This window comes from Chaetodon auriga, chromosome 5, assembly GCF_051107435.1.
Source record: "Chaetodon auriga isolate fChaAug3 chromosome 5, fChaAug3.hap1, whole genome shotgun sequence".
NCBI lineage: Eukaryota > Metazoa > Chordata > Actinopteri > Chaetodontiformes > Chaetodontidae > Chaetodon > Chaetodon auriga.
The window spans coordinates 992858-1009908 of NC_135078.1; positions in this window are offsets into that span (position 1 = coordinate 992858).

Below are 17051 nucleotides of genomic sequence, written 5' to 3' on the forward strand. Positions count from 1 at the left end.
AACCCAAAGCAAAAACAAACAAGTAAAAAAAACTTTCGAGTTTGATCAGATAAACATCTAAAAATAAGCTCTTCCATTGAAAAAACAAGGTGTGATAAGCAGGAGCTCAGCCAAGCAGCACAGGTCATCTTTGCATCATGTTGCAGTCCTGTGAATTTCTCTGGCCTGTACAATAGTCAAGTTAATTTTCATTGTCCTGAAATTCAGAGCTGGAAAGAGGTTACATCTGACAAACGCATGAGTTGTGGAAATTAAAGCAGCGTATTTATGCAGGAATCCGTGTATGCTGGGTGCTTCAGACGCTTAAGCTCTCCCAATCCCTTTTCCATTCTCTGAATGTGCTTCATACAAAGCAATCCATTAGTCTTAGCTTTGCCAGAGGTTTTAAGTGGACACCTGTCCATTAAGACCATCGTTTCAGCTGTGGCTCATCTCTCAAATTATTTGCCCTGAATTAAAATCTTCCAAATGTAATGGAATGCATATTTATAGTATTTTCTCCCCATTTCCATCATCCACAACTGTTCATATCATTTTATCATTTATAAAAAAAAGCATATGCTTTATATTAGTATTTTATTCCATACAGCTTCCCTCAAAAGGTTAGTAATGCATAGTGACTATCTGGGTCTGAGCTGCAGTTTCAACAGCATTTAAACAAGCCACACATGATGCAGTGTCTCCATCACACAAAGGACACCTCACAATTCTTTAATAAAAGGAAATTAGAATTTGAAAAAAGGAAGACACACAGTAGATGTATATCCAAAGAAAATATTTCATGGGATGCTCCTGAAACTTAATTCACCCACCTGAACTCAGACATTTCCATGCATTGCTATTTCATTGACTCCTTTCAGACTACGAGCTAAATCTGTCTTTCCACAGTCATTTGATATCTTGTATTTTTTTGACCATAAACCTGTTTCTGTTTTTCCTGCAAAACACAAAATGTTTCTGTATTTTCTTTGAGTAGGCAAGTAGGCCAAGGCAGAAAATGCTGCAACAACCATTTTTCCAGTTGTCATGCAGCTTCATAGGGGTTGGGTTACATTATTTTAGTCAAGTCTTTTTTGGGCATGCTAAGTGAAGGCTATACTGTTAAATTGGGTTACTCAGGAATGACATTTGTCCTGTCATACTATATGTGACCTACATGTTTGTTTTATGCAACATAACATTATTTGATTTTTCATATTTTCAAACATTTGTTTGGGCTAGGTTTTCAACCATAAATATACACTCACTGGCCACTTTATTAGGTACACCTGTTCAATTTGCTTGTTAACATGTATGAATGGTGTCAGTGAAACAGGGATATAAGACCACGTTGATGAGACATTCTGAGCTTTAGTGCTGTCAGAAAATGTTTTGGTATTGTGAAGTAAAGCTATTTTTTATGTATATCGATACTACTGTTTTTTTTCCCTTGTTTATGTGGAAATAACATATATTGTGATTTTTTTTAAGCAAGTTCATATTTTCTCTGCAATAGACATCGCCACTGCTGAAAAGAATCATGGTGATTATTTCAGTTTCCAGAATTTTCCCACAAATCAGTTTCACCAAACTGACGCTGACAGCCCTTCTTTTGTAGAAATCTAATCTGTATACAGAATCACTTACAGTCATGTTATTTTCAGTTATGTTAATGTACATTCTTGTACATTTTTTTTTTATTTTCTTATTTTTTTCTCTTCTAATTGCACTACATGTCATCTCTTCTATCTCTTCTGTATCTCTTCCATCTCCTCTATTCTTGTAAGGAGCACCTGTAATGAAAACAATTTCCCCTCAGGGATCAATAAAGTATTTCTGATTCTGATTCTGATTGTTGTGTCACAAAAAGCAGAAATGATATTTGCCCTGAAGGATTAGCTATCATTGCAAGTTTCATAATTTGATTTCATTGTGTAGTGAAAACAATGGATGCCTGGTAGGACGAAAATAAACACAAGCAAAGATTTATAAACCTGGCAAATGTTCATTAGTTAGTTTAATTCTTTTTACAGAAAAAAACAGCAACAAAAAAAATAATGCCATTGAATCCACATGGTCTGCTCTTTTTGTAAAACATAAGTGTGTTGTAGCTGCCATGCAGTATTTCATGACTTTGAATGAAATAATGATGGCTTATGAGGAACAGTCAAACCATAAGTGTGTGTGTGTGTGTGTGTGTGTGTGTGTGTGTGTGTACGTGCGTGTGCGTGTGTGTGTGTGTGTGTGTGTGTGTGCGTGTTTGTGTGTGTGTTTGTGTGTTTGTGTGCATGTACAGATCAACTGACACTTTGCATCAGTGATAAAACATAGTTACCCACAGTTTCATCTCCACAGTGCTTGTGTTGCCTTACTGGGGTCTAAATCAGGAAAGACTGACCATGACTGATAAGATCAAATGCCTACTAGTTCCTCCTCTCTCTGCAGGGTTTCCCTCCAGCACATTATGGCAATGAGTTTGAGGCTTAGAGGGCCGGTGTGTCAGCCCGGTGCCAGAGGCATAAGCCCCAGTCATTCCATCAAGCCAGAAATTAATTAAACAAAGCTCGGCCTCAATCACAAGAGTGCCAGTCAACACTCACTGCTAGGAAATAATAGACATTGGGGTTTTATTTCATTTCTGTTCTTTTTAATGAATGCAGTGTTTACCATCACCATATATTACCATCTCATTTGAAAACCTCATGGTTCACATTAAAACTACAAAGCAGCATTTTGATGTCATGGTTATGTAATGTAACATAAAATATTTCCCACTTGAACAGAAGAACAAGATAGAATCAGGGACTGTATCAAAGCAAATATGTAGTGGTTTAGTGCTTTTTGTACCTTACAATTTCTAGTTTCCTTTGAAAAGTAAAAAAATTGAAATGAAATGAAAAAAAAAAAGTTAAAAAGTACACCTTTTAAAAATAGTGTTATTTCCTGTATACACTGCACAGACAGTATGACAAACTCTACTATCGTACACATAGTCATAATTGGGATTAATGGATTGGTCCAAAGAGGCGCTAACATTAATAAGACAGCTAAAGAGTGAAGCCAGCTAAAAGATAAGGTATATATTACATATATATTTTCATCTAGTTATACACTATATATATATATATATATATAGTGAGATATATATATATATATGTGTGTGTGTGTGTGTGTGTGTGTGTATACATATATATGTGTGTATGTGTATGCATATGTGTGTGTGTGTGTGTGTGTGTGTGTGTGTGTGTGTGTGTGTGCTACAAAGTGCCCATTCACTGTATTGGTGTGTGGCTAATTAAATGTCTTTGTTATAGTAGTTAACTGCAACAGTTGTTGTCTACAAATATTTATTTCTGCTCAACATGTGGAAACACATAATAAAGATGGAGAGACAGTTAAACCCACAGCTTTAGTTGTTCTGTTGTCTTGTCGAGTGCATATACTACTGTCCACCATGCAGATTCAACCCAACCCTCTGAATAATGGTGGGGGACAGGTGTGGTGGGGGTTGATGGATAGCTGCTAACCATGGGGCCTGAACCCCTCACAATCCAGGTATAATTAACAGCAGCTATTTAATCGAGTGGCGGCTGCCAACAGAGAGCAGAGGGAGGAGACTCAAGCTGTCTGGCCTGGGAGGGATTGCAGCTTTGTAGCCTCTGCAGGATTTGTTTCACCTCTTTGTCTGCTCAGCCTAAGTGGCCTGACAGGCAAAATGTCTCTCGACCTGCCATTGTTATCTGGCTGAAATGGACCTGGTCCAATCGCATGACAAGCTCTGTCTCGGTTCAAATATCCCCTCCCTCTTTCTCTTTGTGCACATTCTATTTACTGTGATCATGTGCAAGGTATAAGATGCTACCAGAATATAGTCTTAGTCAGATATTTTTTTTCTACCAGACTCTGGAGGTCAGAAGATGAAGCATCATACTGAAGAAAATGACATGTTGTATTTTACAATTTTTTTTCTAAACTATGGATACAATAATTACTTTGTTTAAAGGGAGGTTATAGTGTTTTTAATGTATTTTTCACTTTAATGTGTTTTTTTTCTTCAGTGCAGTAAATAATTTCCATTTACTAAAGTAATTTATTAAAACTGCTTTCAGTGAGCTGGCACTTGCTTGAGTTTTGTAATTTATTACTCATGCCTGCTTTTATTGTTATCAAAATTAGGTTATCATCATATATCATCATGCAGATTGAGAAGTCAATCGTGATACACAGATAGTCAGGGGCATTTGAATGCCTCTGCCTGTGGTTTGCAGTGTGAAAGTATGGTAAAGGTTGAAAAGAAAAGAAAGTTATACTGAGAAGAGAAAAACCTCTTTCAATTAATCAGTGGTGTGAGATTTTTAGTGAGCTCTTATAATGGGGAAATTAGGAGCAGAACACTTGTATTAATAGTAAAGAGAGTGATGATGGAGATCAAGGAACCATTTCTGCCTTTATTGCCACCTCACACTGTGAACACTTGTATTTCATCAGAGATGAAATACTGTAATAACAATTATAATCAATAATCCTATGATATGTAGATGATATACCTTTCATGCAGCAGTGAGACAATATTTCCTGTGGGCGCAGAATAGTGGAAAAATTAAACAATACAGAGATTTGTTTTATTGAAATTATTATTTTATTTTTATTTGGGGGTATTATTATGATAAAAGGTAATGGTTCATGTTTAGTATAACTTATTTGATGTGATCTTCTCTTAGCTGGTCATATTGTTTGATAAATGTCAAACAATTTGAAGAGCATGAACATTAGCATGAGCTCTTTTCACCATTTCTCTCTTGGTGTTGTATGTCCCTTTGACTCCCTCTGTTGTCCTTGTTTCCTCCTTTGTTGAGATTGATTGCTTTAAAGGATCTAAGCGTATGTTTGAAACTGTCTTTGATTTGTCAGCAGGTGGGATTATCATGCAGAAAACACTGCTTCGTTTGTCAGGGAGGGGTGAGAGAGGGAGCGTTTCAAGTTACAGAAAACAGTTACTTTCAGACCCTGTTTAGATCCATGATTACCTCCCTTGCACAATCAAAGTAGTTATAATGAAAATGCAACAAATCACCATTGAATCCCCAGTCTTTTGTCTGGCCAACCTCCACCCCACCCCTTCTCTCCGTACTGAAAGAATGGCTCTGACATTTCAACCTGAGAGTGGAGAATAGAGGCAGTTTGTAATGTGTGCAGCCTTGCCTTTTCTTTCTCCCCTTGTAGTAGTACTTAAGTGTCATGTTAAGCCCAAGGCAGGGAAGACTCTCAATGACCTATCCTGGCTCACAGTTTGTGTATACTGTATTCTGTGGTAGCTAAAACGCCAGCAAAGCCTCATCTATTATCAGCACATAAAGTCGAACAGATTGGAGACTCAAATTTCCCCTTCTAGCCAATGTTGGTTTCCATTGTCTGTGCCTGACAATAGTTTCACATACCCTAGAGCTTGAGTTTCTCTCCTCTTTATTTTGCGGCATATTATCCTCTGTGTGAGTGCTGGGTATATGCAGGCCAATAACAAAGTTGCCCAAAACAGGCCCCTTGCCGGGCACCAGGGATCCCATGCTGTTGAGGTGATTCTTGTGTGAGCTGTCAGAGGAGGTGCTCCACAATACATCTCTTTAAATATGAAAAATTCAAATCCCCTCAGCTGAAACACACTGTTTCTCACAAAATGGCTTAGAGTGCTACATGTACAGCACAGTACAACATTGCATGAAGTGTAAACTTTATTCTAAGAAGTATATGAACAAATTACATTTATTTTACTTGAAAAAGTTTATATTTTTCTACACTACATTTCAGAGGAAAATTAAGTACTTTTGTACTCTGCTACATTTATTTGACAGTTACATTTACTGGCTGTGACTGACTACAGATTAAGATTTTACTTTAATCAAAAATATATGAGCAGATTACAAAATACCATAAAATGCACTGTGTATATATCTAAATAGACATCCCTTATTAAAATTTTTAATCTAGGACATTTTCTTTTGTATGTAATGTTACTACTACTAGGTTTGCAACTAACAATTGTCTTCATTGTCTAATCAGTTTTGTTTTTATTTTCTTGATTAATTGACCGATTTTATGCTTTAACTGTGAAATATTAGAAAATACTGTTACCTTGTGCTTTAATTTCCTGAAGCCCAAGGTGGCCTCTTCAAATGTTTTGTTTTACCCAACTAGCAGTCCAAAATCCAAAGATCACAGACATAGAATAGCACCAAATCCTCACAATTAAGGAGCTGGAACTAGGAAATAACTCTAATTATTATTTTGCCCTCAGAAAAATGTCTGAGAACTTTTCAAGGACTAACTGGCTAATTGCCAATATCATTCTTTAAGTATGGTTATAAATGTAATTAGACATTATTCAGTTTTTTGCTTGTGTGGATAATTGTTTCAGCCAATAAAGGAGCATGGATTCAATTGATCTAAAACAACCACGATTGGAAAGAAAACACTCTAACATCAAAGTGTTGATATTGACTTATATTTTAAACCCAGATTCAATGTGCTTGATATATATAACAGAGGTTATTTTTTTCCCTTCCCGTGAATGGAGGAATGAAGGAATTACCTATTCATGTACCAGACTCATTTACTTCTATAAAACAAGAGCAAATTCCTTCTATTTTTGTTTCTATTCAAACTCCATATTTTACTTATTACTGTATTATATGACAATAACAGGTTGGATTATCTATGTTTGCTGAAACCCCATTGATATGACAGGTGTGACAATCTTCTACTTGTCCACCATCACTAAACAACACAGTCAACACTGAGTGCTGTACTACTAAAAAAGCAGTGGGGGGAGCTATAATGTTGGCCAGTTTGGATAAGTTCTGTGTGCAGATAGGTTGGGGTGGAATGAGCTGGCTCAGGAGACAATGCTAAACAGCTGATAAATGTCTTTTTCCACATAAATATGCAAGGACATATTTTATCATGACTAGGATTGTTACTTGAATTTCACAGGAAATTGTCCTGTTGCTTCATTGCAGCTAGAAAAGTAGCAAGTTCTAATGACAATGCTTAACACATGAGATTACTTTGGCAATTTTGGGGTATAAATATGTTCACTGAAAGCAGCTCCCATATGTCAGTTATTTTATTTGAAAAAAATACTCATACTGATGTACAGTTTTCCTGCATTAAAATGTTTGCTGGGTATTTTGACTAACTGAGTATTATGCAACATGCAATTACAAAACTGAAAAAGAAAAGAAGAGATCCTGGGTTAGAATAGGTATGTTTCTTACATTCATCAAGTTTCCTAACTTAAAAATGCTCTACACTCAAAAATATATTTTTTCTTCTTTTTCTTACAGTTCGAAGTTTGAGACTCACTGGGCAGAATGATTAATGTGCAGAATTTGACACTATGAGGCTGTTTTCCCATTCATCTGCTGAAAATGAAGTTCAAATGTGTTCAATGAAAATATGATTTTAAGGAGTGGGCCTACAAGCATGATTTGTGACATCACAAATACTTTTGAAGTAAATACTTCTCAAATTTAAAACTTTAGCAGTGTGACGTAGAAACTTAAGGCTGCCAATGTGCATACACATGCACTCGCATGGACTTTACAAGAAGTAGTAGGTCTCCTGGTTTAAAGTACTGTGTTTGTTTAACTCATCTATCCACCCTACTTCCTTCCATTTTTTTGTACAATTGTGGATTTTCTTCTTAATCTTGTCATTATACTACATCAACTGACTTCCTCCTTCGCAACCACTGGAATTACTGCAGCCTCGGTCTAGGACACCATCTAACAATAAATGTAAATGTGGTCATAACAACTTGCTTGCAAATACAACCTATACAGCATTGTTTCTGGTGAAGGCTCTTTGTGACATGAATTTTGCATATACTGACCAACAAAATCACTTTTTAGGTGTTTATGATTAAACTGCAGAGTACTGCTGTAAACCTGGGGTTAAAATGCAGACTACTGAGGGAGCCTAAAAGACTTGTGAGGACACCTAAACAATTCAGTTTTCTCCACACACTCTCACACACAAACACACCTATACACAGACACTTTGATCAGTCAGTGACTGACTCTGGTTCATCAAAGGCAGTAAAAACAACAAAGTCCAAGCTGGAGGTTGAAGTGCAGCTTCAGAACAACCTATGGCATGTACCTGAACACAACTGAGACACACAATGTCATCCACAATTCTTTTCTGGTTCACTGTGGGTGTGTACTTAGCCAACCATCCACCAAATCCTAACTACTTGGCCAACATTTTAAACATTATGCAAGAGATCTAAATTGGTAAACATGGCATTAGCTTTCTATAAGGTAGGAATTTAAAACTCCTGAGAGCAATAGCAATCATTGTTTTCTCTGATTATCATGAGGCAAGCAGTGGATTTAACCCAAGGTATTCTACCTGTAATGTGTGTTTGCATATTTTTTGCTGATTCACTGGCTGAATGACAGTGGAAAGCATATTGTTAAAAGTTACATTAGGTTGAAATTGTTTGCCAGACTATTCAGTGTTTTTCTGGAGCTGTCTGCAGCTGTCTGCAGCTGCACCACAAATTCTCCAAAACCAACAAGCCCTCCAAACTAGACAGCAAAGTACTCTATTTTGTTGTAATTGCCTACCAAAGCAACCCATGTGAGCCATCATCTGATGGTCCTATCAGCTAGTAATCAACATTGTTAGTCAGTGTCTTCTAGAACAAATTAACGACTGTTACAAAAAGACTTATATTAGCATTTTTTGATGCAGGTCTCCAGTCCATTCCTGAGACATTACTATAATCTCAGACTTGTCTCTAGTCCTGTAGATGTTTTGACTCAGACTTGTTTCCGTCTCACTTGCAGATCTCTCCTTTTAATGTCTTTAGATAACATAAGAGATAAAATAAGATAGGACTTTATTGATTCCACACCGGGGAAATTTAGTTGTTACAGCAAGCAGGCTACAAAAAGCAAGCACAATGGCATAAAGAGGTCAAAATAAAAAAATATAGAAGTATAGAAGATACAGAATAGAGGAAAAAAAACTACGTCTATGTACATTTGAACAGATTATTAAAAAAAACAGTAAATGCCAAAGAATCCAACTGCCATAAGAAAGTACTGTTGCTAGTATTCTTATTGAGAAAAACTAACTACTGACATGACATGTATTGTATTGCACTTGAGGATACTATTGCGCCTGACAAAAACATTATTTCACTTGGGAAATACTGGGTCTATGTATACACACAATATATGCAGTTTAAAATAGACTGAGTCAATTTGGCTTTTTTCTTGCCAAGGAAGCCTGGCTGGCCAGCTGTCAGTTCCACACACAGATGTGCACTGTTCTACTAATTTCCATGTACAGGTGGCACTGACATGGGGGTCAGGTGTAATTTTGGTTGTACAAAATGTTTGACTTTGGCACTGGAGATACTTTGTAGATTAGGTAATGTTATTATTAGCCAGGGTAGCATTGTGGCAATGGCAGTATCAGTCTGTTACTTGGTCCACTACTTTGGTCCAGACTGAGATATTTTCTCAAATATTGGATGGATGGCCATAAAATTTAGTACAGAAATGTGTGTTGACCAAAGGAAGAACTGTCAGGACTTTGGCAATCCCCTGACTTTATTTCTATCACCATCAGCAATTGAACAGTTCAATTTGTGATTTGGACCATACCTGGCTAAATTGAATCGGGACATTACATGGGCAGTAACTGATTATGTTTTACAAGTCCACAAGTTCAGATAAGAATGGAGAATGAAAAAAGCCTTAAGTCTTCATTTTTATTATATTTCCATTCATAGTGGTAAATGTCCATTGCTGTGATTTTGTGTGTGTGTGTGTGTGTGCGCGTGTGTGTGTGTGTGTGTGTGTGTGTGTGTGTGTGTGTGTGTGTGTGTTTGCGTTGCTAGGAGCTGAATTTGTAGGCAATGTTTATGTAGTTTGACTGTTGCTTCTTATCACTGGTCTCATCTGCAGTAGACTGTTCTTGCTCTACCATGAGTGAGTTTAATGTTTAACCATGGACGAGACCTGAGGAGTAAGCATTCAGTGATTAGTCACTCTTCACACTTCATTGTGTTGCTCTAGTTGTTCCCTCTGTCCAAACCAGTATTTCTTTGATGGCAAAGAAACAATTGAGTTGGCAGGCTGCAGTCACCAGCAAAAAGAAAGGGAGCAGTCGCAGTATTTGCTTTGTATGTATTGTCTTCACAACACGCAATCTGACACAGCACTTACGACTTATTTTCTTTGAAGGTCACACCACCTATTTTAAAAAACCAGCATGTAAGGATTTAGTTGGATTGATTGGCATAATGTCACATAATATTCACAGCTATGTTTTCATTAGCATATAATTCTCTCTTTTTTTTTTTTTAACCGTCTCAAGTTCCAGACTTCCATAACTTAATCAAAGTGCAACAATAAATCACTAGAAAGCACGTTCAAAAATAGATTAAAATATCAGCCTGTGTGCTTAAATAACCCCACTTTTTCCATTTTCCAATTCCATTTTAGGAACTTTCTAATATATCGTATCCGTATCTAGAAACAAGACATTAATATCATGATTTAATCTGTTGGTTTTGTTTTTTCCTGTTTTATCTTTGTTTACTAAATACCACTCATATGATATTTTGTTTTACTTGTATTTTCCCACCTTTATGTTTGTCTGATCACCTGTTGCTTGTTACTTCTAATTTCCACTGGGTGTGTGACATCCATGTGATGCGACACATATGAAAGAGCTGATCACTGCCATTCTAGTCAAATGAGTGCAATTCCAATGAGGTAGTGTCAGTTTCAGAAGTGTCTCAGAAGCGTATGTATACTCTGCTCAATCTGCACAGAGCTAATTGAGTCAGACAGGAAGTCAAATATTGGAACGGTGTAGAGGATCTGGTAGATTTTCAAAAGAAAGCATCCTATGTAGACTCACAATCGAACATCAACAATAAATGCAATTAAAGCAGACAAAAAAGAAGCCATTCAACCATGAAGCCTACTTACACATGATAGAAGAACAAAAATAAAGGCAAAATGACCAAATAAACACGATCTGAGCAAGACTGTGTTTAGGAAATGTCAGGATCTGCAGGTTCCCTCACTTTTGTTTTGTGTCCTCCTGTGTTTCCCTCTCCTTCTGTCTCGTGTCTGTCTCTCCTTTGTCTGTCCTGTATGTGTGTTTTTAACTGCAGGGCATGGCTGATAGGTCTGGCATGGCCTCCTCCTCTCCTGAGCACACCTGACCTCAAGCCTTGTCAACCACCACAGATTATAAGCACCGGTCACACCACCAGTATTCATCAAATCATCTACTCTCCTATGTGGTGCCTACCACATGCTCCAGCCTTCGCCCTGCCAGTTGCCTTGTGAGTTAAAGCTCGGATTTCCTCTCGGACTTGGCCTGCTCGTCAGCATTAAGACCGGATTTTCTTTTGAACTCGATACCTCTGACCTGCTTGTCTTCTCTATGGATTGGTTCTCTCGCACTGACAGTGAACGACTATTAAACTATTTAAACCTCTCTCCTTTTCCCATCTCCTTGTTTGAGCTACAGTGTTTGGGTCCGTACACTGGCCTAATCTTAAACAACAATTTGGCCATCATGGACTCAGCTGGGTCAGGCATGGAGATTAAGAGCCCTACAGCAGGCCTTGTCACACCAGGGAAGACTGCTCTGGCAACACAGCTAACTACTAGACACACTCCAAGAACAGCAGCAAACAGTACTCAGTTCAATTCACCTGTGCTTGCCTCTCTAGTTTTCCTGCTGCCCCTGCAGCCATCAGCGCCAGCAGCAACCACGCCGACATCATCTCAGGTCCGGGATTCCCACACTGTGGACCTGCAGCCACTCTCAGGGAATTTTGTCAAATGTCGTGGTTTTCTTCTCCAGTGCACAATGATGTTTAGCCAAAAACCACTAACTCTGAGTTTTCCAAGATTAATGTGCTGGGGCTACTGAGAGGTGAAGCGCTGGTGTGGGCGACGGCAACACACGACTTATCCCAAGAGTTAAAACCAGTGGTGACCCTAGCAATTCGGCTAGACAACTGAATTGGAGAAACACATAGGAGAGAGTTAAACCCCTTAACTCACCTGTTTTCTCTTCTTCCCAACGAAGTCAGCTTCCCTTGCCTGGAAACACCGTTGTGGTCTGGGGAGGCATCCTCTGCAGTCGCTATACCCGTGGAAGGAGCCCATGCAACTGGGGAGACTCTGTCTGCCCCAAGAGGAGAGACAGCAATGACTCCAATTCAGTTCAGTTCAGTTCAGTCTCAGGATACTTTCCATATAGAGCTGGTACAGGCCGAGCTCTTTTATCTACAGAGACCCAATTCCCCCATGAGCAAGCACTTGGCGACAGTGGCGAGGAAAAACTTCCTTTCAACAGGCAGAAACTGCAGGCAGAACCAGGCTCTGGGTAGGCGGCCATCTGCCTCAACTCCATGTGGGCTGTGCCTGTCCTATGTAAACCCGAGTCGCCGAATCCTGACTTGTCCTGTGCATCCAAAACAGAAGAACCATCAATTGCTGTGGGGGTATTGGTGAGTCCTCCTGAAGCTAAAACCCTACTCTTGTCATGATTTTAACTTCCAGGGACTCCTAGTCTCTCTCTCCAGTTACAAGCACTTGTGGATTCCAGGGCAGAGGAAAGTTTCATTGATCAGGAGGATGCGCAGCAGTATTAGCTGCTGCTGGAGCCCCTTCCTACTCAAGTCATAGCCAGAGCTCTTAACAGGGGTTTTTCTGACAAAAGTGATCCACCACACCACTCCTGTCATCCTCCTCTTGTCAGGTAATCACTCTGAGCAAATTCAACTTTGTGTAATTTCCACTCCTCAATCCCTTTGGTTTTGGGTTTTCCCTGGCAAAGGCTCCAGAGTGCACAAATTGATTCGCCTAACAACAAAGTCTTTACCTGGTGCTCTTTCTACCCATCTCACTGCCTACAGCCCACTATTTTATCCCAAGAGAGGCCTCCCTGTTCCCATTGCCACTCCTTCTCCAGACCTGTCCACTGTGCCTTGAGAATATCACGATCTTGGAGAAGTATTCAGCAAGTAGCTAGCTGTCTCACTACCACCTCATTGCCCATGCAATTGTCCCATCAACCTCCTGCCCAGGGTCCGCTTCTATTAACCAGTCATTTCCATAACCTGTCACGCCCAGAAAGGGAGACGATGGAGACATATGTCAATACGGATTATCATTTGCCTCTCCCCTTCTCCTGTTGGTGTTGGTTTCGTCTTTGTAGCCAAAGTTAGATCTCTGCAATGCATGCCACCTGGTGAGGATTAGAGGAGAGTGGAAGATAGCATTCAACAAACCACTGGTGCATTTAAAATATCTACCGATGCCTTTTGTGCTCACTAATGCCCCTGCTTTGTTCCAAAATTTGGTATTCAAAAAGGTTAACACCAGCAGAACAGAACAATGACAGAGAACTTCTGGAGGTGAAGATGGTGCTAAGGAGGTCTATGTTTTTCAGACACCTGTGATCCAGGAATGTGAAACCTGATACCCTGTTCTGATAACACAGTCCAGATGAATCTCAGAGCCCAAGTCAATCCTTCCATCGTGTAATGTGGTGGCAGTGTCCTGGGAGATAGAGGAGGTGGTATGAAAGGTGCAGCAGTCACAGCCAGACCTGAGTAATGGCCCTTCTTACCACATTTTTGTCCCTGTTTCTGTCCATTCCAAGGTACTGCAATGGGGCCACACCTCCAAGTTTACCTGCCGCCCCAGAAGTGCCAGGACCCTTAAACTCCTCCAGTGATTCTTCTGGTGGCCTGGGATCTGGACAGACACTGAAGAGTATGTAGAGGCTTGTTCCATCTGTGCTTGAAGGAAGACCTCCCACCAAGCAACTGCTGGTCTCCTAAGACTGTTGCGAGTCCCCAGTTTGGATCTTTACTTTGGTTTTGACCCTCACCTGCTTCATCCTCCCATAAGTCCTGGTTTTCTTGTGCATCTTTTTTATTCCATTTTAGTTCTGCGTGTTTGTAATTCTCTGGTGCATCAGAGACATCAAGCACGGTAACTCTGGTGCTACTTTTCATCACTTTTTACAACTTTCTCCGCGTCTGTGGGTCCGTGAGACAATGGCCCCCATTGTTTACAGTAGGGATCAGCTACTGGCCCTGCGTAACACAGCTGTGCGGCCGGAGGAGCGACCTGATGTCCCCCGCGAGTTAAGGAGGAGGATACAGGGATGCCGCGCTGGGATCAAACGCCGCTACAGGAGGAGAGCTTATAGACCGACTCTCCCGTCCGTCATCATGGGCAACGTAAAATCTCTCTCCAACAAGATGGACGAGCTAGCGGCGTTGACCCGGCATTATCAGGAATTCCGGCAGTGCAGTATGCTATTGTTTACTGAGACATGGCTGGGAACGCAGCACACAGACGCAACTGTAGCGCTGGACGGATTCTCACTCATACGGGCAGACCGGACAGAGAAGAGTGGTAAGAGGAAAGGAGGAGGGCTGGCAGTGTTTGTGAATGATAGATGGTGTAACTCCAGGCACATCACTATCAAAGAGCAGCACTGCTGCCCGGACATTGAGCTGTTGGCTGTTAGTTTGAGGCCATACTATCTGCTGCGGGAGTTCTCGCATGTCATAGTGGTGGCTGTGTATATTCCTCCCTCTGCAAATGCCGATGCAGCCTGTGACGTCATCAACTCCGTGATCAGCAGGCTGCAGACTCAGAAACCACAGGCCCTCTTACTGATCTCTGGGGATTTTAATCATGCCTCTCTGTCCTCCACTCTGCCCAAATTCATCCAGTATGTCACATGTGCCACCAGAGACAATAAAACACTGGACTTATTCTATGCCAACACCAAGGAGGCATATGAATCATCACCCCTCCCCCCTCTAGGAAGAGTTGATCACAACCTGGTTCATCTCCTGCCTGTATACAAGTCCCTTGTCAACAGGCAACCAGCTGTGTCCCACACAGTGAAGATGTGGTCTGATGAGGCTGAAGAGGCTCTGAAGGACTGCTTCAATACAACAGTGTGGGATATATTCAGTGACTCTCATGAGGAGGACATTGACAGTCTGACAGACAGGATCACGGACTACATAAACTTCTGTGTGGAGAACACTGTACCCACCAGGACTGTACGTTGTCACTCTAACAACAAACCCTGGATTAATCTTGACATTAAGGCTCTCTTAAAGGAGAAGAAGAGGGCCTTCAAGTCAGGAAACAAAGAGGAGCTGAAAACTGTTCAGAGGGAGCTAAGAAGGAATATCAGGGAAGGGAAAGACAGACAGAAAGAGAATGGAGGAACAGCTGCAGGAGAACAACACCAGGGGAGTCTGGAGAGGCCTGAAATCCATCTCAGGTCACCAGGAGCCAAACTCCCAGGCGGCTGGGGATCCAACGCGGGCAGATGAGTTTAACACCTACTTCTGTAGGTTTGAAGAAACATCTGCCCCTCCCCCAGCTGCACCAGCACTGCAGCAGACCTCTTTTGATCTGCCAGCACCCTGCCCGAGTATGGCTCCTTTTCCTGGACCTTAGCAGTGCTTTTAACACCACCAGGCCAGCCATCCTGAGAAACAAGCTGGAACTTTCAGGAGTGGACCAACACCTCACATGCTGGATAGTGGACTACCTTTCCAACCACCCACAGTATGTGAGGACACGGGACTGTGTGTCAGGGACTGTCCTCTACAGTGTGGGGGCCCCCCAGGGAACAGTGCTGGCACCGTTCCTCTTCACCCTCTACACAGCTGACTTATCCCACCTGTCACCCACCTGCCACCTGCAGAAGTTCTCTGACGACTCTGCCATTGTCGGCCTCATCACAGATGGGGACAACAGGTCATACAGCGGACAGAGGACTCATTCAGGATTTTGTGGACTGGTGCCAGCAGAACCACCTCCTGGAAGGGGGGGGGGGGGGGAATGACAGCCAAGCTGTCCTCCATGACAGACAACTCCCACCCCCTCACTGCACTGAGGAGCTCCATCAGTGACAGGATGCTACATCCGAAGTGCGTGAAAGAGCGGTATCGCAGGTCATTCCTCCCTGCAGCTGTCAGACTGTATAATAAAAACTGCTCCAAGTAATCAGTGCAATAGTCTGTGCAATAAGTTGTGCAATAAAACATGTACATAATAGTCTGTAAATACTATCTACAATTTCTTACAATTTTTTACAATTTACGATTTAAAAATTCTCACTCTTTTGTATATATTCTGATGTTGTTTCTAATTTGCATGCACTTCTTATATTAATCTGCTGTACTGATGCTGCTGTAATCTGAAATTTCCCCTCGCGGGACAAATAAAGGAATATTGAATTGAATTGAACTGAATTGAATTGAATTCATTCAAATACATTTATTGAACTGCACCAGCTCTGCCTTTTGGTCTGCATTTGAGTTCAATCCACAGGGTGTTTACATGTGTATGTTTGTGTCACTTGTCATATTTATGTAAAAGTTTGTCGTATTTGTCCTTGGCAAGACAAAAGTAGAGTTGTCAGTATCTGTTAGACATCAGCAGAACAATGTATGACAACTTTAGGGCCTTTGATTACTTCACCTGTCTACCACATGACCGGCTTCAACTACCGCTCCCCATCCAAAGAGGAGGTAAAGGGAAGCAGAAGAGGGGGGCTAGGCTAGATTACCCAACCATTTTCGTTGCAAATATACGCTCCCTGGAGAATAAAATGGACCACATATGTCTTTTGAGGTCCACCCAGCATGACATGAGAGAATTCTGTCAGGCCCTAGTCTGTGTTCTGTTCTGTCATTTCCTGTTTTACTTTGAAGGGTATTTTCAGTTCCTGTTCTGTGTTGTCTCGTTAGGTGTTTTGACTTCCCCATGTGTGTGATTGTTCAATGTCTTCACCTGTGTCTAATTGTTCCACCCCTATATGTATATACTGTACACCTGCCCTTTCCAGTGTGTATTTGTCAGATTGCCTGCATCCCTCGTGAGTAGCTTTCCGGCGTTTTCCCTTGTGTATGACTTCCTCGTGCTTTGACCTGTTTTGTCTCTTGTTGCCTTTTTGCCCAGCGTCTTGGTACTTTTGCTATCTTC